Source organism: Schistocerca nitens, chromosome 11, assembly GCF_023898315.1.
Source record: "Schistocerca nitens isolate TAMUIC-IGC-003100 chromosome 11, iqSchNite1.1, whole genome shotgun sequence".
NCBI lineage: Eukaryota > Metazoa > Arthropoda > Insecta > Orthoptera > Acrididae > Schistocerca > Schistocerca nitens.
In genome coordinates, this window is record NC_064624.1 from 148,568,335 (window position 1) to 148,592,296 (window position 23,962).

At 55.2% G+C, this 23,962-nt stretch overlaps 25 non-coding genes across 25 annotated transcripts; all 25 read right to left on the reverse strand.

Moving 5' to 3' along the window:
- Window positions 1-436: 436 nt before the first annotated feature.
- LOC126213813 (5S ribosomal RNA) lies at window positions 437-555 on the reverse strand. Its single transcript, XR_007541458.1, has one exon. It is a non-coding gene; the product is annotated as a 5S ribosomal RNA (ribosomal RNA).
- Window positions 556-1,386: 831 nt separating this feature from the next.
- LOC126213825 (5S ribosomal RNA) lies at window positions 1,387-1,505 on the reverse strand. Its single transcript, XR_007541469.1, has one exon. It is a non-coding gene; the product is annotated as a 5S ribosomal RNA (ribosomal RNA).
- Window positions 1,506-2,346: 841 nt separating this feature from the next.
- On the reverse strand, window positions 2,347-2,465 carry LOC126213837 (5S ribosomal RNA). Its single transcript, XR_007541480.1, has one exon. It is a non-coding gene; the product is annotated as a 5S ribosomal RNA (ribosomal RNA).
- An 831-nt stretch (window positions 2,466-3,296) lies between these two features.
- On the reverse strand, window positions 3,297-3,415 carry LOC126213849 (5S ribosomal RNA). Its single transcript, XR_007541491.1, has one exon. It is a non-coding gene; the product is annotated as a 5S ribosomal RNA (ribosomal RNA).
- Window positions 3,416-4,246: 831 nt separating this feature from the next.
- LOC126213861 (5S ribosomal RNA) lies at window positions 4,247-4,365 on the reverse strand. The gene has a single exon (XR_007541502.1). It is a non-coding gene; the product is annotated as a 5S ribosomal RNA (ribosomal RNA).
- An 845-nt stretch (window positions 4,366-5,210) lies between these two features.
- Window positions 5,211-5,329, reverse strand: LOC126213874 (5S ribosomal RNA). Its single transcript, XR_007541513.1, has one exon. It is a non-coding gene; the product is annotated as a 5S ribosomal RNA (ribosomal RNA).
- Window positions 5,330-6,174: 845 nt separating this feature from the next.
- LOC126213886 (5S ribosomal RNA) lies at window positions 6,175-6,293 on the reverse strand. The gene has a single exon (XR_007541524.1). It is a non-coding gene; the product is annotated as a 5S ribosomal RNA (ribosomal RNA).
- An 845-nt stretch (window positions 6,294-7,138) lies between these two features.
- On the reverse strand, window positions 7,139-7,257 carry LOC126213898 (5S ribosomal RNA). Its single transcript, XR_007541535.1, has one exon. It is a non-coding gene; the product is annotated as a 5S ribosomal RNA (ribosomal RNA).
- An 846-nt stretch (window positions 7,258-8,103) lies between these two features.
- On the reverse strand, window positions 8,104-8,222 carry LOC126213910 (5S ribosomal RNA). Its single transcript, XR_007541546.1, has one exon. It is a non-coding gene; the product is annotated as a 5S ribosomal RNA (ribosomal RNA).
- Window positions 8,223-9,053: 831 nt separating this feature from the next.
- Window positions 9,054-9,172, reverse strand: LOC126213923 (5S ribosomal RNA). Its single transcript, XR_007541558.1, has one exon. It is a non-coding gene; the product is annotated as a 5S ribosomal RNA (ribosomal RNA).
- Window positions 9,173-10,013: 841 nt separating this feature from the next.
- LOC126213935 (5S ribosomal RNA) lies at window positions 10,014-10,132 on the reverse strand. The gene has a single exon (XR_007541569.1). It is a non-coding gene; the product is annotated as a 5S ribosomal RNA (ribosomal RNA).
- Window positions 10,133-10,963: 831 nt separating this feature from the next.
- Window positions 10,964-11,082, reverse strand: LOC126213948 (5S ribosomal RNA). Its single transcript, XR_007541580.1, has one exon. It is a non-coding gene; the product is annotated as a 5S ribosomal RNA (ribosomal RNA).
- An 840-nt stretch (window positions 11,083-11,922) lies between these two features.
- LOC126213960 (5S ribosomal RNA) lies at window positions 11,923-12,041 on the reverse strand. The gene has a single exon (XR_007541591.1). It is a non-coding gene; the product is annotated as a 5S ribosomal RNA (ribosomal RNA).
- An 846-nt stretch (window positions 12,042-12,887) lies between these two features.
- On the reverse strand, window positions 12,888-13,006 carry LOC126213972 (5S ribosomal RNA). The gene has a single exon (XR_007541601.1). It is a non-coding gene; the product is annotated as a 5S ribosomal RNA (ribosomal RNA).
- An 831-nt stretch (window positions 13,007-13,837) lies between these two features.
- LOC126213985 (5S ribosomal RNA) lies at window positions 13,838-13,956 on the reverse strand. The gene has a single exon (XR_007541602.1). It is a non-coding gene; the product is annotated as a 5S ribosomal RNA (ribosomal RNA).
- An 840-nt stretch (window positions 13,957-14,796) lies between these two features.
- On the reverse strand, window positions 14,797-14,915 carry LOC126213997 (5S ribosomal RNA). The gene has a single exon (XR_007541603.1). It is a non-coding gene; the product is annotated as a 5S ribosomal RNA (ribosomal RNA).
- Window positions 14,916-15,760: 845 nt separating this feature from the next.
- LOC126214009 (5S ribosomal RNA) lies at window positions 15,761-15,879 on the reverse strand. The gene has a single exon (XR_007541604.1). It is a non-coding gene; the product is annotated as a 5S ribosomal RNA (ribosomal RNA).
- An 841-nt stretch (window positions 15,880-16,720) lies between these two features.
- LOC126214021 (5S ribosomal RNA) lies at window positions 16,721-16,839 on the reverse strand. Its single transcript, XR_007541605.1, has one exon. It is a non-coding gene; the product is annotated as a 5S ribosomal RNA (ribosomal RNA).
- An 831-nt stretch (window positions 16,840-17,670) lies between these two features.
- Window positions 17,671-17,789, reverse strand: LOC126214033 (5S ribosomal RNA). Its single transcript, XR_007541606.1, has one exon. It is a non-coding gene; the product is annotated as a 5S ribosomal RNA (ribosomal RNA).
- Window positions 17,790-18,634: 845 nt separating this feature from the next.
- LOC126214046 (5S ribosomal RNA) lies at window positions 18,635-18,753 on the reverse strand. The gene has a single exon (XR_007541608.1). It is a non-coding gene; the product is annotated as a 5S ribosomal RNA (ribosomal RNA).
- An 833-nt stretch (window positions 18,754-19,586) lies between these two features.
- LOC126213610 (5S ribosomal RNA) lies at window positions 19,587-19,705 on the reverse strand. The gene has a single exon (XR_007541274.1). It is a non-coding gene; the product is annotated as a 5S ribosomal RNA (ribosomal RNA).
- Window positions 19,706-20,545: 840 nt separating this feature from the next.
- LOC126214058 (5S ribosomal RNA) lies at window positions 20,546-20,664 on the reverse strand. The gene has a single exon (XR_007541609.1). It is a non-coding gene; the product is annotated as a 5S ribosomal RNA (ribosomal RNA).
- Window positions 20,665-21,497: 833 nt separating this feature from the next.
- On the reverse strand, window positions 21,498-21,616 carry LOC126214197 (5S ribosomal RNA). The gene has a single exon (XR_007541679.1). It is a non-coding gene; the product is annotated as a 5S ribosomal RNA (ribosomal RNA).
- An 868-nt stretch (window positions 21,617-22,484) lies between these two features.
- Window positions 22,485-22,603, reverse strand: LOC126214070 (5S ribosomal RNA). The gene has a single exon (XR_007541610.1). It is a non-coding gene; the product is annotated as a 5S ribosomal RNA (ribosomal RNA).
- Window positions 22,604-23,436: 833 nt separating this feature from the next.
- On the reverse strand, window positions 23,437-23,555 carry LOC126214323 (5S ribosomal RNA). The gene has a single exon (XR_007541793.1). It is a non-coding gene; the product is annotated as a 5S ribosomal RNA (ribosomal RNA).
- Between the last annotated feature and the right edge of the window lie 407 nt (window positions 23,556-23,962).

Consider the following 23,962-nt stretch of genomic DNA (forward strand, 5'->3'; position numbering starts at 1 on the left):
CATTCACACCATTCCTATCCCTGTCCCCGTCCCGACTTGTCCCGACTTTGCTCGACTGCCGCTCGCTGCCGCTCGGGTCGTGGTCCATATGACAGCGCAAGCACGACAAACGTCTGCGGGACGAGACGAGACGAGACGACTAAGGGACAGATTCGTGATTACAAATCAAGTTTGGAACTCTACACTCCTACACAACAATAGGCGGTGACGTATTTCAGAAATCACCTGCCGATTCGTACCGTTTTGTCGTTTTCAAAGGCTTCCTGGCAAACTTGGTTAGCACATTCTCCCTCAAACTGAGTTAATTACTGCATTTTCGTACCATTGCAGTAGTATAAAAGGCTTAAGGAAGCATCTTTGTCACAACAGAAAGGTGGTTTGAAAATTGGGCTGGTAGGGGTAGCGACATAAAACAAAAAAAAAAAAAAAGGAAGGAAGCCAACAGCACCCGGGTTTCCCAGGCGGTCACCCATCCAAGTACTAACCGGGCCCAATGATGCTTAACTTCGGTGATCGGACGAGAACCGGTGTATTCATCATGGTATGGCCGTTGGCACTCACGTAACGTAGGAGCACGGCAGAATTCGCGTTCGGCTTTTCTCCCAACACACAAAATGTTAGTTTTCGGCCGCATTTGACGAAAGCACTTCCTTCCGCAACAGCCAGTTCCTCGAGGACGGCGCGGGGGGCGCGCCCGGCGTCCCAGCAGAGCGACGGCCGAATTAGCGGGCGCACCGCCGCGTGTGTGAGACGCACTGCTGCTCGTTGCACCTCCGCGTGCAGCCTTCGACACTAGCGGAGGACGCATCTTGTCCCTGGTGTCCAGCGGACGGCCTGTGCGGGGTGTGGCAGTGTCGTGCTGGAGGGCGCCACTGGTAGCGATGTGGGCTTCCTCGCCTCGCCTCGCCTCGCCTCACACACCGGGTGTGTGCGTAGTTTGCAGTGCATTCACACCAGTCCTATCCCTGTCCCCGTCCCGACTTGTCCCGACTTTGCTCGACTGCCGCTCGCTGCCGCTCGGGTCGTGGTCCATATGACAGCGCAAGCACGACAAACGTCTGCGGGACGAGACGAGACGAGACGAGACGACTAAGGAATAAATTCGTGATTACAAATCAAATTTCGAACTCTACACTCCTACACAACAATAGGCGGTGACGGATTTCAGAAATCACCTGCCGATTCGTACCGTTTTGTCGTTTTCAAAGGCTTCCTGGCAAACTTGGTTAGCACATTCTCCCTCAAACTGAGTTAATTACTGCATTTTCGTACCATTGCAGTAGTATAAAAGGCTTAAGGAAGCATCTTTGTCACAACAGAAAGGTGGTTTGAAAATTGGGCTGGTAGGGGTAGCGACATAAAACAAAAAAAAAAAAAAAGGAAGGAAGCCAACAGCACCCGGGTTTCCCAGGCGGTCACCCATCCAAGTACTAACCGGGCCCAATGATGCTTAACTTCGGTGATCGGACGAGAACCGGTGTATTCATCATGGTATGGCCGTTGGCACTCACGTAACGTAGGAGCACGGCAGAATTCGCGTTCGGCTTTTCTCCCAACACACAAAATGTTAGTTTTCGGCCGCATTTGACGAAAGCACTTCCTTCCGCAACAGCCAGTTCCTCGAGGACGGCGCGGGGGGCGCGCCCGGCGTCCCAGCAGAGCGACGGCCGAATTAGCGGGCGCACCGCCGCGTGTGTGAGACGCACTGCTGCTCGTTGCACCTCCGCGTGCAGCCTTCGACACTAGCGGAGGACGCATCTTGTCCCTGGTGTCCAGCGGACGGCCTGTGCGGGGTGTGGCAGTGTCGTGCTGGAGGGCGCCACTGGTAGCGATGTGGGCTTCCTCGCCTCGCCTCGCCTCGCCTCGCCTCGCCTCGCCTCACACACCGGGTGTGTGCGTAGTTTGCAGTGCATTCACACCATTCCTATCCCTGTCCCCGTCCCGACTTGTCCCGACTTTGCTCGACTGCCGCTCGCTGCCGCTCGGGTCGTGGTCCATATGACAGCGCAAGCACGACAAACGTCTGCGGGACGAGACGAGACGAGACGACTAAGGGACAGATTCGTGATTACAAATCAAGTTTGGAACTCTACACTCCTACACAACAATAGGCGGTGACGTATTTCAGAAATCACCTGCCGATTCGTACCGTTTTGTCGTTTTCAAAGGCTTCCTGGCAAACTTGGTTAGCACATTCTCCCTCAAACTGAGTTAATTACTGCATTTTCGTACCATTGCAGTAGTATAAAAGGCTTAAGGAAGCATCTTTGTCACAACAGAAAGGTGGTTTGAAAATTGGGCTGGTAGGGGTAGCGACATAAAACAAAAAAAAAAAAAAAGGAAGGAAGCCAACAGCACCCGGGTTTCCCAGGCGGTCACCCATCCAAGTACTAACCGGGCCCAATGATGCTTAACTTCGGTGATCGGACGAGAACCGGTGTATTCATCATGGTATGGCCGTTGGCACTCACGTAACGTAGGAGCACGGCAGAATTCGCGTTCGGCTTTTCTCCCAACACACAAAATGTTAGTTTTCGGCCGCATTTGACGAAAGCACTTCCTTCCGCAACAGCCAGTTCCTCGAGGACGGCGCGGGGGGCGCGCCCGGCGTCCCAGCAGAGCGACGGCCGAATTAGCGGGCGCACCGCCGCGTGTGTGAGACGCACTGCTGCTCGTTGCACCTCCGCGTGCAGCCTTCGACACTAGCGGAGGACGCATCTTGTCCCTGGTGTCCAGCGGACGGCCTGTGCGGGGTGTGGCAGTGTCGTGCTGGAGGGCGCCACTGGTAGCGATGTGGGCTTCCTCGCCTCGCCTCGCCTCGCCTCACACACCGGGTGTGTGCGTAGTTTGCAGTGCATTCACACCAGTCCTATCCCTGTCCCCGTCCCGACTTGTCCCGACTTTGCTCGACTGCCGCTCGCTGCCGCTCGGGTCGTGGTCCATATGACAGCGCAAGCACGACAAACGTCTGCGGGACGAGACGAGACGAGACGAGACGACTAAGGAATAAATTCGTGATTACAAATCAAATTTCGAACTCTACACTCCTACACAACAATAGGCGGTGACGGATTTCAGAAATCACCTGCCGATTCGTACCGTTTTGTCGTTTTCAAAGGCTTCCTGGCAAACTTGGTTAGCACATTCTCCCTCAAACTGAGTTAATTACTGCATTTTCGTACCATTGCAGTAGTATAAAAGGCTTAAGGAAGCATCTTTGTCACAACAGAAAGGTGGTTTGAAAATTGGGCTGGTAGGGGTAGCGACATAAAACAAAAAAAAAAAAAAAGGAAGGAAGCCAACAGCACCCGGGTTTCCCAGGCGGTCACCCATCCAAGTACTAACCGGGCCCAATGATGCTTAACTTCGGTGATCGGACGAGAACCGGTGTATTCATCATGGTATGGCCGTTGGCACTCACGTAACGTAGGAGCACGGCAGAATTCGCGTTCGGCTTTTCTCCCAACACACAAAATGTTAGTTTTCGGCCGCATTTGACGAAAGCACTTCCTTCCGCAACAGCCAGTTCCTCGAGGACGGCGCGGGGGGCGCGCCCGGCGTCCCAGCAGAGCGACGGCCGAATTAGCGGGCGCACCGCCGCGTGTGTGAGACGCACTGCTGCTCGTTGCACCTCCGCGTGCAGCCTTCGACACTAGCGGAGGACGCATCTTGTCCCTGGTGTCCAGCGGACGGCCTGTGCGGGGTGTGGCAGTGTCGTGCTGGAGGGCGCCACTGGTAGCGATGTGGGCTTCCTCGCCTCGCCTCGCCTCGCCTCACACACCGGGTGTGTGCGTAGTTTGCAGTGCATTCACACCAGTCCTATCCCTGTCCCCGTCCCGACTTGTCCCGACTTTGCTCGACTGCCGCTCGCTGCCGCTCGGGTCGTGGTCCATATGACAGCGCAAGCACGACAAACGTCTGCGGGACGAGACGAGACGAGACGAGACGACTAAGGAATAAATTCGTGATTACAAATCAAATTTCGAACTCTACACTCCTACACAACAATAGGCGGTGACGGATTTCAGAAATCACCTGCCGATTCGTACCGTTTTGTCGTTTTCAAAGGCTTCCTGGCAAACTTGGTTAGCACATTCTCCCTCAAACTGAGTTAATTACTGCATTTTCGTACCATTGCAGTAGTATAAAAGGCTTAAGGAAGCATCTTTGTCACAACAGAAAGGTGGTTTGAAAATTGGGCTGGTAGGGGTAGCGACATAAAACAAAAAAAAAAAAAAAGGAAGGAAGCCAACAGCACCCGGGTTTCCCAGGCGGTCACCCATCCAAGTACTAACCGGGCCCAATGATGCTTAACTTCGGTGATCGGACGAGAACCGGTGTATTCATCATGGTATGGCCGTTGGCACTCACGTAACGTAGGAGCACGGCAGAATTCGCGTTCGGCTTTTCTCCCAACACACAAAATGTTAGTTTTCGGCCGCATTTGACGAAAGCACTTCCTTCCGCAACAGCCAGTTCCTCGAGGACGGCGCGGGGGGCGCGCCCGGCGTCCCAGCAGAGCGACGGCCGAATTAGCGGGCGCACCGCCGCGTGTGTGAGACGCACTGCTGCTCGTTGCACCTCCGCGTGCAGCCTTCGACACTAGCGGAGGACGCATCTTGTCCCTGGTGTCCAGCGGACGGCCTGTGCGGGGTGTGGCAGTGTCGTGCTGGAGGGCGCCACTGGTAGCGATGTGGGCTTCCTCGCCTCGCCTCGCCTCGCCTCGCCTCGCCTCGCCTCGCCTCACACACCGGGTGTGTGCGTAGTTTGCAGTGCATTCACACCATTCCTATCCCTGTCCCCGTCCCGACTTGTCCCGACTTTGCTCGACTGCCGCTCGCTGCCGCTCGGGTCGTGGTCCATATGACAGCGCAAGCACGACAAACGTCTGCGGGACGAGACGAGACGAGACGACTAAGGGACAGATTCGTGATTACAAATCAAGTTTGGAACTCTACACTCCTACACAACAATAGGCGGTGACGTATTTCAGAAATCACCTGCCGATTCGTACCGTTTTGTCGTTTTCAAAGGCTTCCTGGCAAACTTGGTTAGCACATTCTCCCTCAAACTGAGTTAATTACTGCATTTTCGTACCATTGCAGTAGTATAAAAGGCTTAAGGAAGCATCTTTGTCACAACAGAAAGGTGGTTTGAAAATTGGGCTGGTAGGGGTAGCGACATAAAACAAAAAAAAAAAAAAGGAAGGAAGCCAACAGCACCCGGGTTTCCCAGGCGGTCACCCATCCAAGTACTAACCGGGCCCAATGATGCTTAACTTCGGTGATCGGACGAGAACCGGTGTATTCATCATGGTATGGCCGTTGGCACTCACGTAACGTAGGAGCACGGCAGAATTCGCGTTCGGCTTTTCTCCCAACACACAAAATGTTAGTTTTCGGCCGCATTTGACGAAAGCACTTCCTTCCGCAACAGCCAGTTCCTCGAGGACGGCGCGGGGGGCGCGCCCGGCGTCCCAGCAGAGCGACGGCCGAATTAGCGGGCGCACCGCCGCGTGTGTGAGACGCACTGCTGCTCGTTGCACCTCCGCGTGCAGCCTTCGACACTAGCGGAGGACGCATCTTGTCCCTGGTGTCCAGCGGACGGCCTGTGCGGGGTGTGGCAGTGTCGTGCTGGAGGGCGCCACTGGTAGCGATGTGGGCTTCCTCGCCTCGCCTCGCCTCGCCTCGCCTCGCCTCGCCTCGCCTCACACACCGGGTGTGTGCGTAGTTTGCAGTGCATTCACACCATTCCTATCCCTGTCCCCGTCCCGACTTGTCCCGACTTTGCTCGACTGCCGCTCGCTGCCGCTCGGGTCGTGGTCCATATGACAGCGCAAGCACGACAAACGTCTGCGGGACGAGACGAGACGAGACGACTAAGGGACAGATTCGTGATTACAAATCAAGTTTGGAACTCTACACTCCTACACAACAATAGGCGGTGACGTATTTCAGAAATCACCTGCCGATTCGTACCGTTTTGTCGTTTTCAAAGGCTTCCTGGCAAACTTGGTTAGCACATTCTCCCTCAAACTGAGTTAATTACTGCATTTTCGTACCATTGCAGTAGTATAAAAGGCTTAAGGAAGCATCTTTGTCACAACAGAAAGGTGGTTTGAAAATTGGGCTGGTAGGGGTAGCGACATAAAACAAAAAAAAAAAAAAGGAAGGAAGCCAACAGCACCCGGGTTTCCCAGGCGGTCACCCATCCAAGTACTAACCGGGCCCAATGATGCTTAACTTCGGTGATCGGACGAGAACCGGTGTATTCATCATGGTATGGCCGTTGGCACTCACGTAACGTAGGAGCACGGCAGAATTCGCGTTCGGCTTTTCTCCCAACACACAAAATGTTAGTTTTCGGCCGCATTTGACGAAAGCACTTCCTTCCGCAACAGCCAGTTCCTCGAGGACGGCGCGGGGGGCGCGCCCGGCGTCCCAGCAGAGCGACGGCCGAATTAGCGGGCGCACCGCCGCGTGTGTGAGACGCACTGCTGCTCGTTGCACCTCCGCGTGCAGCCTTCGACACTAGCGGAGGACGCATCTTGTCCCTGGTGTCCAGCGGACGGCCTGTGCGGGGTGTGGCAGTGTCGTGCTGGAGGGCGCCACTGGTAGCGATGTGGGCTTCCTCGCCTCGCCTCGCCTCGCCTCGCCTCGCCTCGCCTCGCCTCACACACCGGGTGTGTGCGTAGTTTGCAGTGCATTCACACCATTCCTATCCCTGTCCCCGTCCCGACTTGTCCCGACTTTGCTCGACTGCCGCTCGCTGCCGCTCGGGTCGTGGTCCATATGACAGCGCAAGCACGACAAACGTCTGCGGGACGAGACGAGACGAGACGACTAAGGGACAGATTCGTGATTACAAATCAAGTTTGGAACTCTACACTCCTACACAACAATAGGCGGTGACGTATTTCAGAAATCACCTGCCGATTCGTACCGTTTTGTCGTTTTCAAAGGCTTCCTGGCAAACTTGGTTAGCACATTCTCCCTCAAACTGAGTTAATTACTGCATTTTCGTACCATTGCAGTAGTATAAAAGGCTTAAGGAAGCATCTTTGTCACAACAGAAAGGTGGTTTGAAAATTGGGCTGGTAGGGGTAGCGACATAAAACAAAAAAAAAAAAAAGGAAGGAAGCCAACAGCACCCGGGTTTCCCAGGCGGTCACCCATCCAAGTACTAACCGGGCCCAATGATGCTTAACTTCGGTGATCGGACGAGAACCGGTGTATTCATCATGGTATGGCCGTTGGCACTCACGTAACGTAGGAGCACGGCAGAATTCGCGTTCGGCTTTTCTCCCAACACACAAAATGTTAGTTTTCGGCCGCATTTGACGAAAGCACTTCCTTCCGCAACAGCCAGTTCCTCGAGGACGGCGCGGGGGGCGCGCCCGGCGTCCCAGCAGAGCGACGGCCGAATTAGCGGGCGCACCGCCGCGTGTGTGAGACGCACTGCTGCTCGTTGCACCTCCGCGTGCAGCCTTCGACACTAGCGGAGGACGCATCTTGTCCCTGGTGTCCAGCGGACGGCCTGTGCGGGGTGTGGCAGTGTCGTGCTGGAGGGCGCCACTGGTAGCGATGTGGGCTTCCTCGCCTCGCCTCGCCTCGCCTCGCCTCGCCTCGCCTCGCCTCACACACCGGGTGTGTGCGTAGTTTGCAGTGCATTCACACCATTCCTATCCCTGTCCCCGTCCCGACTTGTCCCGACTTTGCTCGACTGCCGCTCGCTGCCGCTCGGGTCGTGGTCCATATGACAGCGCAAGCACGACAAACGTCTGCGGGACGAGACGAGACGAGACGACTAAGGGACAGATTCGTGATTACAAATCAAGTTTGGAACTCTACACTCCTACACAACAATAGGCGGTGACGTATTTCAGAAATCACCTGCCGATTCGTACCGTTTTGTCGTTTTCAAAGGCTTCCTGGCAAACTTGGTTAGCACATTCTCCCTCAAACTGAGTTAATTACTGCATTTTCGTACCATTGCAGTAGTATAAAAGGCTTAAGGAAGCATCTTTGTCACAACAGAAAGGTGGTTTGAAAATTGGGCTGGTAGGGGTAGCGACATAAAACAAAAAAAAAAAAAAAGGAAGGAAGCCAACAGCACCCGGGTTTCCCAGGCGGTCACCCATCCAAGTACTAACCGGGCCCAATGATGCTTAACTTCGGTGATCGGACGAGAACCGGTGTATTCATCATGGTATGGCCGTTGGCACTCACGTAACGTAGGAGCACGGCAGAATTCGCGTTCGGCTTTTCTCCCAACACACAAAATGTTAGTTTTCGGCCGCATTTGACGAAAGCACTTCCTTCCGCAACAGCCAGTTCCTCGAGGACGGCGCGGGGGGCGCGCCCGGCGTCCCAGCAGAGCGACGGCCGAATTAGCGGGCGCACCGCCGCGTGTGTGAGACGCACTGCTGCTCGTTGCACCTCCGCGTGCAGCCTTCGACACTAGCGGAGGACGCATCTTGTCCCTGGTGTCCAGCGGACGGCCTGTGCGGGGTGTGGCAGTGTCGTGCTGGAGGGCGCCACTGGTAGCGATGTGGGCTTCCTCGCCTCGCCTCGCCTCGCCTCACACACCGGGTGTGTGCGTAGTTTGCAGTGCATTCACACCAGTCCTATCCCTGTCCCCGTCCCGACTTGTCCCGACTTTGCTCGACTGCCGCTCGCTGCCGCTCGGGTCGTGGTCCATATGACAGCGCAAGCACGACAAACGTCTGCGGGACGAGACGAGACGAGACGAGACGACTAAGGAATAAATTCGTGATTACAAATCAAATTTCGAACTCTACACTCCTACACAACAATAGGCGGTGACGGATTTCAGAAATCACCTGCCGATTCGTACCGTTTTGTCGTTTTCAAAGGCTTCCTGGCAAACTTGGTTAGCACATTCTCCCTCAAACTGAGTTAATTACTGCATTTTCGTACCATTGCAGTAGTATAAAAGGCTTAAGGAAGCATCTTTGTCACAACAGAAAGGTGGTTTGAAAATTGGGCTGGTAGGGGTAGCGACATAAAACAAAAAAAAAAAAAAAGGAAGGAAGCCAACAGCACCCGGGTTTCCCAGGCGGTCACCCATCCAAGTACTAACCGGGCCCAATGATGCTTAACTTCGGTGATCGGACGAGAACCGGTGTATTCATCATGGTATGGCCGTTGGCACTCACGTAACGTAGGAGCACGGCAGAATTCGCGTTCGGCTTTTCTCCCAACACACAAAATGTTAGTTTTCGGCCGCATTTGACGAAAGCACTTCCTTCCGCAACAGCCAGTTCCTCGAGGACGGCGCGGGGGGCGCGCCCGGCGTCCCAGCAGAGCGACGGCCGAATTAGCGGGCGCACCGCCGCGTGTGTGAGACGCACTGCTGCTCGTTGCACCTCCGCGTGCAGCCTTCGACACTAGCGGAGGACGCATCTTGTCCCTGGTGTCCAGCGGACGGCCTGTGCGGGGTGTGGCAGTGTCGTGCTGGAGGGCGCCACTGGTAGCGATGTGGGCTTCCTCGCCTCGCCTCGCCTCGCCTCGCCTCGCCTCGCCTCACACACCGGGTGTGTGCGTAGTTTGCAGTGCATTCACACCATTCCTATCCCTGTCCCCGTCCCGACTTGTCCCGACTTTGCTCGACTGCCGCTCGCTGCCGCTCGGGTCGTGGTCCATATGACAGCGCAAGCACGACAAACGTCTGCGGGACGAGACGAGACGAGACGACTAAGGGACAGATTCGTGATTACAAATCAAGTTTGGAACTCTACACTCCTACACAACAATAGGCGGTGACGTATTTCAGAAATCACCTGCCGATTCGTACCGTTTTGTCGTTTTCAAAGGCTTCCTGGCAAACTTGGTTAGCACATTCTCCCTCAAACTGAGTTAATTACTGCATTTTCGTACCATTGCAGTAGTATAAAAGGCTTAAGGAAGCATCTTTGTCACAACAGAAAGGTGGTTTGAAAATTGGGCTGGTAGGGGTAGCGACATAAAACAAAAAAAAAAAAAAAGGAAGGAAGCCAACAGCACCCGGGTTTCCCAGGCGGTCACCCATCCAAGTACTAACCGGGCCCAATGATGCTTAACTTCGGTGATCGGACGAGAACCGGTGTATTCATCATGGTATGGCCGTTGGCACTCACGTAACGTAGGAGCACGGCAGAATTCGCGTTCGGCTTTTCTCCCAACACACAAAATGTTAGTTTTCGGCCGCATTTGACGAAAGCACTTCCTTCCGCAACAGCCAGTTCCTCGAGGACGGCGCGGGGGGCGCGCCCGGCGTCCCAGCAGAGCGACGGCCGAATTAGCGGGCGCACCGCCGCGTGTGTGAGACGCACTGCTGCTCGTTGCACCTCCGCGTGCAGCCTTCGACACTAGCGGAGGACGCATCTTGTCCCTGGTGTCCAGCGGACGGCCTGTGCGGGGTGTGGCAGTGTCGTGCTGGAGGGCGCCACTGGTAGCGATGTGGGCTTCCTCGCCTCGCCTCGCCTCGCCTCACACACCGGGTGTGTGCGTAGTTTGCAGTGCATTCACACCAGTCCTATCCCTGTCCCCGTCCCGACTTGTCCCGACTTTGCTCGACTGCCGCTCGCTGCCGCTCGGGTCGTGGTCCATATGACAGCGCAAGCACGACAAACGTCTGCGGGACGAGACGAGACGAGACGAGACGACTAAGGAATAAATTCGTGATTACAAATCAAATTTCGAACTCTACACTCCTACACAACAATAGGCGGTGACGGATTTCAGAAATCACCTGCCGATTCGTACCGTTTTGTCGTTTTCAAAGGCTTCCTGGCAAACTTGGTTAGCACATTCTCCCTCAAACTGAGTTAATTACTGCATTTTCGTACCATTGCAGTAGTATAAAAGGCTTAAGGAAGCATCTTTGTCACAACAGAAAGGTGGTTTGAAAATTGGGCTGGTAGGGGTAGCGACATAAAACAAAAAAAAAAAAAAAGGAAGGAAGCCAACAGCACCCGGGTTTCCCAGGCGGTCACCCATCCAAGTACTAACCGGGCCCAATGATGCTTAACTTCGGTGATCGGACGAGAACCGGTGTATTCATCATGGTATGGCCGTTGGCACTCACGTAACGTAGGAGCACGGCAGAATTCGCGTTCGGCTTTTCTCCCAACACACAAAATGTTAGTTTTCGGCCGCATTTGACGAAAGCACTTCCTTCCGCAACAGCCAGTTCCTCGAGGACGGCGCGGGGGGCGCGCCCGGCGTCCCAGCAGAGCGACGGCCGAATTAGCGGGCGCACCGCCGCGTGTGTGAGACGCACTGCTGCTCGTTGCACCTCCGCGTGCAGCCTTCGACACTAGCGGAGGACGCATCTTGTCCCTGGTGTCCAGCGGACGGCCTGTGCGGGGTGTGGCAGTGTCGTGCTGGAGGGCGCCACTGGTAGCGATGTGGGCTTCCTCGCCTCGCCTCGCCTCGCCTCGCCTCGCCTCGCCTCACACACCGGGTGTGTGCGTAGTTTGCAGTGCATTCACACCATTCCTATCCCTGTCCCCGTCCCGACTTGTCCCGACTTTGCTCGACTGCCGCTCGCTGCCGCTCGGGTCGTGGTCCATATGACAGCGCAAGCACGACAAACGTCTGCGGGACGAGACGAGACGAGACGACTAAGGGACAGATTCGTGATTACAAATCAAGTTTGGAACTCTACACTCCTACACAACAATAGGCGGTGACGTATTTCAGAAATCACCTGCCGATTCGTACCGTTTTGTCGTTTTCAAAGGCTTCCTGGCAAACTTGGTTAGCACATTCTCCCTCAAACTGAGTTAATTACTGCATTTTCGTACCATTGCAGTAGTATAAAAGGCTTAAGGAAGCATCTTTGTCACAACAGAAAGGTGGTTTGAAAATTGGGCTGGTAGGGGTAGCGACATAAAACAAAAAAAAAAAAAAGGAAGGAAGCCAACAGCACCCGGGTTTCCCAGGCGGTCACCCATCCAAGTACTAACCGGGCCCAATGATGCTTAACTTCGGTGATCGGACGAGAACCGGTGTATTCATCATGGTATGGCCGTTGGCACTCACGTAACGTAGGAGCACGGCAGAATTCGCGTTCGGCTTTTCTCCCAACACACAAAATGTTAGTTTTCGGCCGCATTTGACGAAAGCACTTCCTTCCGCAACAGCCAGTTCCTCGAGGACGGCGCGGGGGGCGCGCCCGGCGTCCCAGCAGAGCGACGGCCGAATTAGCGGGCGCACCGCCGCGTGTGTGAGACGCACTGCTGCTCGTTGCACCTCCGCGTGCAGCCTTCGACACTAGCGGAGGACGCATCTTGTCCCTGGTGTCCAGCGGACGGCCTGTGCGGGGTGTGGCAGTGTCGTGCTGGAGGGCGCCACTGGTAGCGATGTGGGCTTCCTCGCCTCGCCTCGCCTCGCCTCGCCTCGCCTCGCCTCGCCTCACACACCGGGTGTGTGCGTAGTTTGCAGTGCATTCACACCATTCCTATCCCTGTCCCCGTCCCGACTTGTCCCGACTTTGCTCGACTGCCGCTCGCTGCCGCTCGGGTCGTGGTCCATATGACAGCGCAAGCACGACAAACGTCTGCGGGACGAGACGAGACGAGACGACTAAGGGACAGATTCGTGATTACAAATCAAGTTTGGAACTCTACACTCCTACACAACAATAGGCGGTGACGTATTTCAGAAATCACCTGCCGATTCGTACCGTTTTGTCGTTTTCAAAGGCTTCCTGGCAAACTTGGTTAGCACATTCTCCCTCAAACTGAGTTAATTACTGCATTTTCGTACCATTGCAGTAGTATAAAAGGCTTAAGGAAGCATCTTTGTCACAACAGAAAGGTGGTTTGAAAATTGGGCTGGTAGGGGTAGCGACATAAAACAAAAAAAAAAAAAAAGGAAGGAAGCCAACAGCACCCGGGTTTCCCAGGCGGTCACCCATCCAAGTACTAACCGGGCCCAATGATGCTTAACTTCGGTGATCGGACGAGAACCGGTGTATTCATCATGGTATGGCCGTTGGCACTCACGTAACGTAGGAGCACGGCAGAATTCGCGTTCGGCTTTTCTCCCAACACACAAAATGTTAGTTTTCGGCCGCATTTGACGAAAGCACTTCCTTCCGCAACAGCCAGTTCCTCGAGGACGGCGCGGGGGGCGCGCCCGGCGTCCCAGCAGAGCGACGGCCGAATTAGCGGGCGCACCGCCGCGTGTGTGAGACGCACTGCTGCTCGTTGCACCTCCGCGTGCAGCCTTCGACACTAGCGGAGGACGCATCTTGTCCCTGGTGTCCAGCGGACGGCCTGTGCGGGGTGTGGCAGTGTCGTGCTGGAGGGCGCCACTGGTAGCGATGTGGGCTTCCTCGCCTCGCCTCGCCTCGCCTCACACACCGGGTGTGTGCGTAGTTTGCAGTGCATTCACACCAGTCCTATCCCTGTCCCCGTCCCGACTTGTCCCGACTTTGCTCGACTGCCGCTCGCTGCCGCTCGGGTCGTGGTCCATATGACAGCGCAAGCACGACAAACGTCTGCGGGACGAGACGAGACGAGACGAGACGACTAAGGAATAAATTCGTGATTACAAATCAAATTTCGAACTCTACACTCCTACACAACAATAGGCGGTGACGGATTTCAGAAATCACCTGCCGATTCGTACCGTTTTGTCGTTTTCAAAGGCTTCCTGGCAAACTTGGTTAGCACATTCTCCCTCAAACTGAGTTAATTACTGCATTTTCGTACCATTGCAGTAGTATAAAAGGCTTAAGGAAGCATCTTTGTCACAACAGAAAGGTGGTTTGAAAATTGGGCTGGTAGGGGTAGCGACATAAAACAAAAAAAAAAAAAAAGGAAGGAAGCCAACAGCACCCGGGTTTCCCAGGCGGTCACCCATCCAAGTACTAACCGGGCCCAATGATGCTTAACTTCGGTGATCGGACGAGAACCGGTGTATTCATCATGGTATGGCCGTTGGCACTCACGTAACGTAGGAGCACGGCAGAATTCGCGTTCGGCTTTTCTCCCAACACACAAAATGTTAGTTTTCGGCCGCATTTGACGAAAGCACTTCCTTCCGCAACAGCCAGTTCCTCGAGGACGGCGCGGGGGGCGCGCCCGGCGTCCCAGCAGAGCGACGGCCGAATTAGCGGGCGCACCGCCGCGTGTGTGAGACGCACTGCTGCTCGTTGCACCTCCGCGTGCAGCCTTCGACACTAGCGGAGGACGCATCTTGTCCCTGGTGTCCAGCGGACGGCCTGTGCGGGGTGTGGCAGTGTCGTGCTGGAGGGCGCCACTGGTAGCGATGTGGGCTTCCTCGCCTCGCCTCGCCTCGCCTCGCCTCGCCTCGCCTCACACACCGGGTGTGTGCGTAGTTTGCAGTGCATTCACACCATTCCTATCCCTGTCCCCGTCCCGACTTGTCCCGACTTTGCTCGACTGCCGCTCGCTGCCGCTCGGGTCGTGGTCCATATGACAGCGCAAGCACGACAAACGTCTGCGGGACGAGACGAGACGAGACGACTAAGGGACAGATTCGTGATTACAAATCAAGTTTGGAACTCTACACTCCTACACAACAATAGGCGGTGACGTATTTCAGAAATCACCTGCCGATTCGTACCGTTTTGTCGTTTTCAAAGGCTTCCTGGCAAACTTGGTTAGCACATTCTCCCTCAAACTGAGTTAATTACTGCATTTTCGTACCATTGCAGTAGTATAAAAGGCTTAAGGAAGCATCTTTGTCACAACAGAAAGGTGGTTTGAAAATTGGGCTGGTAGGGGTAGCGACATAAAACAAAAAAAAAAAAAAGGAAGGAAGCCAACAGCACCCGGGTTTCCCAGGCGGTCACCCATCCAAGTACTAACCGGGCCCAATGATGCTTAACTTCGGTGATCGGACGAGAACCGGTGTATTCATCATGGTATGGCCGTTGGCACTCACGTAACGTAGGAGCACGGCAGAATTCGCGTTCGGCTTTTCTCCCAACACACAAAATGTTAGTTTTCGGCCGCATTTGACGAAAGCACTTCCTTCCGCAACAGCCAGTTCCTCGAGGACGGCGCGGGGGGCGCGCCCGGCGTCCCAGCAGAGCGACGGCCGAATTAGCGGGCGCACCGCCGCGTGTGTGAGACGCACTGCTGCTCGTTGCACCTCCGCGTGCAGCCTTCGACACTAGCGGAGGACGCATCTTGTCCCTGGTGTCCAGCGGACGGCCTGTGCGGGGTGTGGCAGTGTCGTGCTGGAGGGCGCCACTGGTAGCGATGTGGGCTTCCTCGCCTCGCCTCGCCTCGCCTCGCCTCGCCTCGCCTCGCCTCACACACCGGGTGTGTGCGTAGTTTGCAGTGCATTCACACCATTCCTATCCCTGTCCCCGTCCCGACTTGTCCCGACTTTGCTCGACTGCCGCTCGCTGCCGCTCGGGTCGTGGTCCATATGACAGCGCAAGCACGACAAACGTCTGCGGGACGAGACGAGACGAGACGACTAAGGGACAGATTCGTGATTACAAATCAAGTTTGGAACTCTACACTCCTACACAACAATAGGCGGTGACGTATTTCAGAAATCACCTGCCGATTCGTACCGTTTTGTCGTTTTCAAAGGCTTCCTGGCAAACTTGGTTAGCACATTCTCCCTCAAACTGAGTTAATTACTGCATTTTCGTACCATTGCAGTAGTATAAAAGGCTTAAGGAAGCATCTTTGTCACAACAGAAAGGTGGTTTGAAAATTGGGCTGGTAGGGGTAGCGACATAAAACAAAAAAAAAAAAAAGGAAGGAAGCCAACAGCACCCGGGTTTCCCAGGCGGTCACCCATCCAAGTACTAACCGGGCCCAATGATGCTTAACTTCGGTGATCGGACGAGAACCGGTGTATTCATCATGGTATGGCCGTTGGCACTCACGTAACGTAGGAGCACGGCAGAATTCGCGTTCGGCTTTTCTCCCAACACACAAAATGTTAGTTTTCGGCCGCATTTGACGAAAGCACTTCCTTCCGCAACAGCCAGTTCCTCGAGGACGGCGCGGGGGGCGCGCCCGGCGTCCCAGCAGAGCGACGGCCGAATTAGCGGGCGCACCGCCGCGTGTGTGAGACGCACTGCTGCTCGTTGCACCTCCGCGTGCAGCCTTCGACACTAGCGGAGGACGCATCTTGTCCCTGGTGTCCAGCGGACGGCCTGTGCGGGGTGTGGCAGTGTCGTGCTGGAGGGCGCCACTGGTAGCGATGTGGGCTTCCTCGCCTCGCCTCGCCTCGCCTCGCCTCGCCTCGCCTCACACACCGGGTGTGTGCGTAGTTTGCAGTGCATTCACACCATTCCTATCCCTGTCCCCGTCCCGACTTGTCCCGACTTTGCTCGACTGCCGCTCGCTGCCGCTCGGGTCGTGGTCCATATGACAGCGCAAGCACGACAAACGTCTGCGGGACGAGACGAGACGAGACGACTAAGGGACAGATTCGTGATTACAAATCAAGTTTGGAACTCTACACTCCTACACAACAATAGGCGGTGACGTATTTCAGAAATCACCTGCCGATTCGTACCGTTTTGTCGTTTTCAAAGGCTTCCTGGCAAACTTGGTTAGCACATTCTCCCTCAAACTGAGTTAATTACTGCATTTTCGTACCATTGCAGTAGTATAAAAGGCTTAAGGAAGCATCTTTGTCACAACAGAAAGGTGGTTTGAAAATTGGGCTGGTAGGGGTAGCGACATAAAACAAAAAAAAAAAAAAAGGAAGGAAGCCAACAGCACCCGGGTTTCCCAGGCGGTCACCCATCCAAGTACTAACCGGGCCCAATGATGCTTAACTTCGGTGATCGGACGAGAACCGGTGTATTCATCATGGTATGGCCGTTGGCACTCACGTAACGTAGGAGCACGGCAGAATTCGCGTTCGGCTTTTCTCCCAACACACAAAATGTTAGTTTTCGGCCGCATTTGACGAAAGCACTTCCTTCCGCAACAGCCAGTTCCTCGAGGACGGCGCGGGGGGCGCGCCCGGCGTCCCAGCAGAGCGACGGCCGAATTAGCGGGCGCACCGCCGCGTGTGTGAGACGCACTGCTGCTCGTTGCACCTCCGCGTGCAGCCTTCGACACTAGCGGAGGACGCATCTTGTCCCTGGTGTCCAGCGGACGGCCTGTGCGGGGTGTGGCAGTGTCGTGCTGGAGGGCGCCACTGGTAGCGATGTGGGCTTCCTCGCCTCGCCTCGCCTCGCCTCACACACCGGGTGTGTGCGTAGTTTGCAGTGCATTCACACCAGTCCTATCCCTGTCCCCGTCCCGACTTGTCCCGACTTTGCTCGACTGCCGCTCGCTGCCGCTCGGGTCGTGGTCCATATGACAGCGCAAGCACGACAAACGTCTGCGGGACGAGACGAGACGAGACGAGACGACTAAGGAATAAATTCGTGATTACAAATCAAATTTCGAACTCTACACTCCTACACAACAATAGGCGGTGACGGATTTCAGAAATCACCTGCCGATTCGTACCGTTTTGTCGTTTTCAAAGGCTTCCTGGCAAACTTGGTTAGCACATTCTCCCTCAAACTGAGTTAATTACTGCATTTTCGTACCATTGCAGTAGTATAAAAGGCTTAAGGAAGCATCTTTGTCACAACAGAAAGGTGGTTTGAAAATTGGGCTGGTAGGGGTAGCGACATAAAACAAAAAAAAAAAAAAAGGAAGGAAGCCAACAGCACCCGGGTTTCCCAGGCGGTCACCCATCCAAGTACTAACCGGGCCCAATGATGCTTAACTTCGGTGATCGGACGAGAACCGGTGTATTCATCATGGTATGGCCGTTGGCACTCACGTAACGTAGGAGCACGGCAGAATTCGCGTTCGGCTTTTCTCCCAACACACAAAATGTTAGTTTTCGGCCGCATTTGACGAAAGCACTTCCTTCCGCAACAGCCAGTTCCTCGAGGACGGCGCGGGGGGCGCGCCCGGCGTCCCAGCAGAGCGACGGCCGAATTAGCGGGCGCACCGCCGCGTGTGTGAGACGCACTGCTGCTCGTTGCACCTCCGCGTGCAGCCTTCGACACTAGCGGAGGACGCATCTTGTCCCTGGTGTCCAGCGGACGGCCTGTGCGGGGTGTGGCAGTGTCGTGCTGGAGGGCGCCACTGGTAGCGATGTGGGCTTCCTCGCCTCGCCTCGCCTCGCCTCGCCTCGCCTCGCCTCGCCTCACACACCGGGTGTGTGCGTAGTTTGCAGTGCATTCACACCATTCCTATCCCTGTCCCCGTCCCGACTTGTCCCGACTTTGCTCGACTGCCGCTCGCTGCCGCTCGGGTCGTGGTCCATATGACAGCGCAAGCACGACAAACGTCTGCGGGACGAGACGAGACGAGACGACTAAGGGACAGATTCGTGATTACAAATCAAGTTTGGAACTCTACACTCCTACACAACAATAGGCGGTGACGTATTTCAGAAATCACCTGCCGATTCGTACCGTTTTGTCGTTTTCAAAGGCTTCCTGGCAAACTTGGTTAGCACATTCTCCCTCAAACTGAGTTAATTACTGCATTTTCGTACCATTGCAGTAGTATAAAAGGCTTAAGGAAGCATCTTTGTCACAACAGAAAGGTGGTTTGAAAATTGGGCTGGTAGGGGTAGCGACATAAAACAAAAAAAAAAAAAAGGAAGGAAGCCAACAGCACCCGGGTTTCCCAGGCGGTCACCCATCCAAGTACTAACCGGGCCCAATGATGCTTAACTTCGGTGATCGGACGAGAACCGGTGTATTCATCATGGTATGGCCGTTGGCACTCACGTAACGTAGGAGCACGGCAGAATTCGCGTTCGGCTTTTCTCCCAACACACAAAATGTTAGTTTTCGGCCGCATTTGACGAAAGCACTTCCTTCCGCAACAGCCAGTTCCTCGAGGACGGCGCGGGGGGCGCGCCCGGCGTCCCAGCAGAGCGACGGCCGAATTAGCGGGCGCACCGCCGCGTGTGTGAGACGCACTGCTGCTCGTTGCACCTCCGCGTGCAGCCTTCGACACTAGCGGAGGACGCATCTTGTCCCTGGTGTCCAGCGGACGGCCTGTGCGGGGTGTGGCAGTGTCGTGCTGGAGGGCGCCACTGGTAGCGATGTGGGCTTCCTCGCCTCGCCTCGCCTCGCCTCACACACCGGGTGTGTGCGTAGTTTGCAGTGCATTCACACCAGTCCTATCCCTGTCCCCGTCCCGACTTGTCCCGACTTTGCTCGACTGCCGCTCGCTGCCGCTCGGGTCGTGGTCCATATGACAGCGCAAGCACGACAAACGTCTGCGGGACGAGACGAGACGAGACGAGACGACTAAGGAATAAATTCGTGATTACAAATCAAATTTCGAACTCTACACTCCTACACAACAATAGGCGGTGACGGATTTCAGAAATCACCTGCCGATTCGTACTGTTTTGTCGTTTTCAAAGTTTTCTTGGCAAACTTGCTTAGCAAATTCTCCCTCAAACTGAGTTAATTACTGCATTTTCGTACCATTGCAGTAGTTTAAAATGCTTAAGGAAGCATCTTTGTCACAACAGAAAGGTGGTTTGAAAATTGGGCTGGTAGGGGTAGCGACATAAAACAAAAAAAAAAAAAAAAAGGAAGGGAGCCAACAGCACCCGGGTTTCCCAGGTGGTCACCCATCCAAGTACTAACCGGGCCCAATGATGCTTAACTTCGGTGATCGGACGAGAACCGGTGTATTCATCATGGTATGGCCGTTGGCACTCACGTAACGTAGGAGCACGGCAGAATTCGCGTTCGGCTTTTCTCCCAACACACAAAATGTTAGTTTTCGGCCGCATTTGACGAAAGCACTTCCTTCCGCAACAGCCAGTTCCTCGAGGACGGCGCGGGGGGCGCGCCCGGCGTCCCAGCAGAGCGACGGCCGAATTAGCGGGCGCACCGCCGCGTGTGTGAGACGCACTGCTGCTCGTTGCACCTCCGCGTGCAGCCTTCGACACTAGCGGAGGACGCATCTTGTCCCTGGTGTCCAGCGGACGGCCTGTGCGGGGTGTGGCAGTGTCGTGCTGGAGGGCGCCACTGGTAGCGATGTGGGCTTCCTCGCCTCGCCTCGCCTCGCCTCGCCTCGCCTCGCCTCACACACCGGGTGTGTGCGTAGTTTGCAGTGCATTCACACCATTCCTATCCCTGTCCCCGTCCCGACTTGTCCCGACTTTGCTCGACTGCCGCTCGCTGCCGCTCGGGTCGTGGTCCATATGACAGCGCAAGCACGACAAACGTCTGCGGGACGAGACGAGACGAGACGACTAAGGGACAGATTCGTGATTACAAATCAAGTTTGGAACTCTACACTCCTACACAACAATAGGCGGTGACGTATTTCAGAAATCACCTGCCGATTCGTACCGTTTTGTCGTTTTCAAAGGCTTCCTGGCAAACTTGGTTAGCACATTCTCCCTCAAACTGAGTTAATTACTGCATTTTCGTACCATTGCAGTAGTATAAAAGGCTTAAGGAAGCATCTTTGTCACAACAGAAAGGTGGTTTGAAAATTGGGCTGGTAGGGGTAGCGACATAAAACAAAAAAAAAAAAAAGGAAGGAAGCCAACAGCACCCGGGTTTCCCAGGCGGTCACCCATCCAAGTACTAACCGGGCCCAATGATGCTTAACTTCGGTGATCGGACGAGAACCGGTGTATTCATCATGGTATGGCCGTTGGCACTCACGTAACGTAGGAGCACGGCAGAATTCGCGTTCGGCTTTTCTCCCAACACACAAAATGTTAGTTTTCGGCCGCATTTGACGAAAGCACTTCCTTCCGCAACAGCCAGTTCCTCGAGGACGGCGCGGGGGGCGCGCCCGGCGTCCCAGCAGAGCGACGGCCGAATTAGCGGGCGCACCGCCGCGTGTGTGAGACGCACTGCTGCTCGTTGCACCTCCGCGTGCAGCCTTCGACACTAGCGGAGGACGCATCTTGTCCCTGGTGTCCAGCGGACGGCCTGTGCGGGGTGTGGCAGTGTCGTGCTGGAGGGCGCCACTGGTAGCGATGTGGGCTTCCTCGCCTCGCCTCGCCTCGCCTCACACACCGGGTGTGTGCGTAGTTTGCAGTGCATTCACACCAGTCCTATCCCTGTCCCCGTCCCGACTTGTCCCGACTTTGCTCGACTGCCGCTCGCTGCCGCTCGGGTCGTGGTCCATATGACAGCGCAAGCACGACAAACGTCTGCGGGACGAGACGAGACGAGACGAGACGACTAAGGAATAAATTCGTGATTACAAATCAAATTTCGAACTCTACACTCCTACACAACAATAGGCGGTGACGGATTTCAGAAATCACCTGCCGATTCGTACTGTTTTGTCGTTTTCAAAGTTTTCTTGGCAAACTTGCTTAGCAAATTCTCCCTCAAACTGAGTTAATTACTGCATTTTCGTACCATTGCAGTAGTTTAAAATGCTTAAGGAAGCATCTTTGTCACAACAGAAAGGTGGTTTGAAAATTGGGCTGGTAGGGGTAGCGACATAAAACAAAAAAAAAAAAAAAAAGGAAGGGAGCCAACAGCACCCGGGTTTCCCAGGTGGTCACCCATCCAAGTACTAACCGGGCCCAATGATGCTTAACTTCGGTGATCGGACGAGAACCGGTGTATTCATCATGGTATGGCCGTTGGCACTCACGTAACGTAGGAGCACGGCAGAATTCGCGTTCGGCTTTTCTCCCAACACACAAAATGTTAGTTTTCGGCCGCATTTGACGAAAGCACTTCCTTCCGCAACAGCCAGTTCCTCGAGGACGGCGCGGGGGGCGCGCCCGGCGTCCCAGCAGAGCGACGGCCGAATTAGCGGGCGCACCGCCGCGTGTGTGAGACGCACTGCTGCTCGTTGCACCTCCTGTCATTCGCAGGGCGCGTGCAGCCTTCGACACTAGCGGAGGGCGCATCTTGTCCCTGGTGTCCAGCGGAGGGCCTGTGCGGGGTGTGGCAGTGTCGTGCTGGAGGGCGCCACTGGTAGCGATGTGGGCTTCCTCGCCTCGCCTCGCCTCGCCTCGCCTCGCCTCGCCTCGCCTCGCCTCGCCCCACGCCGGGTGTGTGCGTAGTTTGCAGTGCATTCGCACCATTCCTATCCCTGTCCCCGTCCCGACTTGTCCCGACTTTGCTCGACTGCCGCTCGCTGCCGCTCGGGTCGTGGTCCATATGACAGCGCAAGCACGACAAACGTCTGCGGGACGAGACGAGACGAGACGACTAAGGGACAGATTCGTGATTACAAATCAAGTTTGGAACTCTACACTCCTACACAACAATAGGCGGTGACGTATTTCAGAAATCACCTGCCGATTCGTACCGTTTTGTCGTTTTCAAAGGCTTCCTGGCAAACTTGGTTAGCACATTCTCCCTCAAACTGAGTTAATTACTGCATTTTCGTACCATTGCAGTAGTATAAAAGGCTTAAGGAAGCATCTTTGTCACAACAGAAAGGTGGTTTGAAAATTGGGCTGGTAGGGGTAGCGACATAAAACAAAAAAAAAAAAAAGGAAGGAAGCCAACAGCACCCGGGTTTCCCAGGCGGTCACCCATCCAAGTACTAACCGGGCCCAATGATGCTTAACTTCGGTGATCGGACGAGAACCGGTGTATTCATCATGGTATGGCCGTTGGCACTCACGTAACGTAGGAGCACGGCAGAATTCGCGTTCGGCTTTTCTCCCAACACACAAAATGTTAGTTTTCGGCCGCATTTGACGAAAGCACTTCCTTCCGCAACAGCCAGTTCCTCGAGGACGGCGCGGGGGGCGCGCCCGGCGTCCCAGCAGAGCGACGGCCGAATTAGCGGGCGCACCGCCGCGTGTGTGAGACGCACTGCTGCTCGTTGCACCTCCGCGTGCAGCCTTCGACACTAGCGGAGGACGCATCTTGTCCCTGGTGTCCAGCGGACGGCCTGTGCGGGGTGTGGCAGTGTCGTGCTGGAGGGCGCCACTGGTAGCGATGTGGGCTTCCTCGCCTCGCCTCGCCTCGCCTCACACACCGGGTGTGTGCGTAGTTTGCAGTGCATTCACACCAGTCCTATCCCTGTCCCCGTCCCGACTTGTCCCGACTTTGCTCGACTGCCGCTCGCTGCCGCTCGGGTCGTGGTCCATATGACAGCGCAAGCACGACAAACGTCTGCGGGACGAGACGAGACGAGACGAGACGACTAAGGAATAAATTCGTGATTACAAATCAAATTTCGAACTCTACACTCCTACACAACAATAGGCGGTGACGGATTTCAGAAATCACCTGCCGATTCGTACTGTTTTGTCGTTTTCAAAGTTTTCTTGGCAAACTTGCTTAGCAAATTCTCCCTCAAACTGAGTTAATTACTGCATTTTCGTACCATTGCAGTAGTTTAAAATGCTTAAGGAAGCATCTTTGTCACAACAGAAAGGTGGTTTGAAAATTGGGCTGGTAGGGGTAGCGACATAAAACAAAAAAAAAAAAAAAAAGGAAGGGAGCCAACAGCACCCGGGTTTCCCAGGTGGTCACCCATCCAAGTACTAACCGGGCCCAATGATGCTTAACTTCGGTGATCGGACGAGAACCGGTGTATTCATCATGGTATGGCCGTTGGCACTCACGTAACGTAGGAGCACGGCAGAATTCGCGTTCGGCTTTTCTCCCAACACACAAAATGTTAGTTTTCGGCCGCATTTGACGAAAGCACTTCCTTCCGCAACAGCCAGTTCCTCGAGGACGGCGCGGGGGGCGCGCCCGGCGTCCCAGCAGAGCGACGGCCGAATTAGCGGGCGCACCGCCGCGTGTGTGAGACGCACTGCTGCTCGTTGCACCTCCTGTCATTCGCAGGGCGCGTGCAGCCTTCGACACTAGCGGAGGGCGCATCTTGTCCCTGGTGTCCAGCGGAGGGCCTGTGCGGGGTGTGGCAGTGTCGTGCTGGAGGGCGCCACTGGTAGCGATGTGGGCTTCCTCGCCTCGCCTCGCCTCGCCTCGCCTCGCCTCGCCTCGCCTCGCCTCGCCCCAC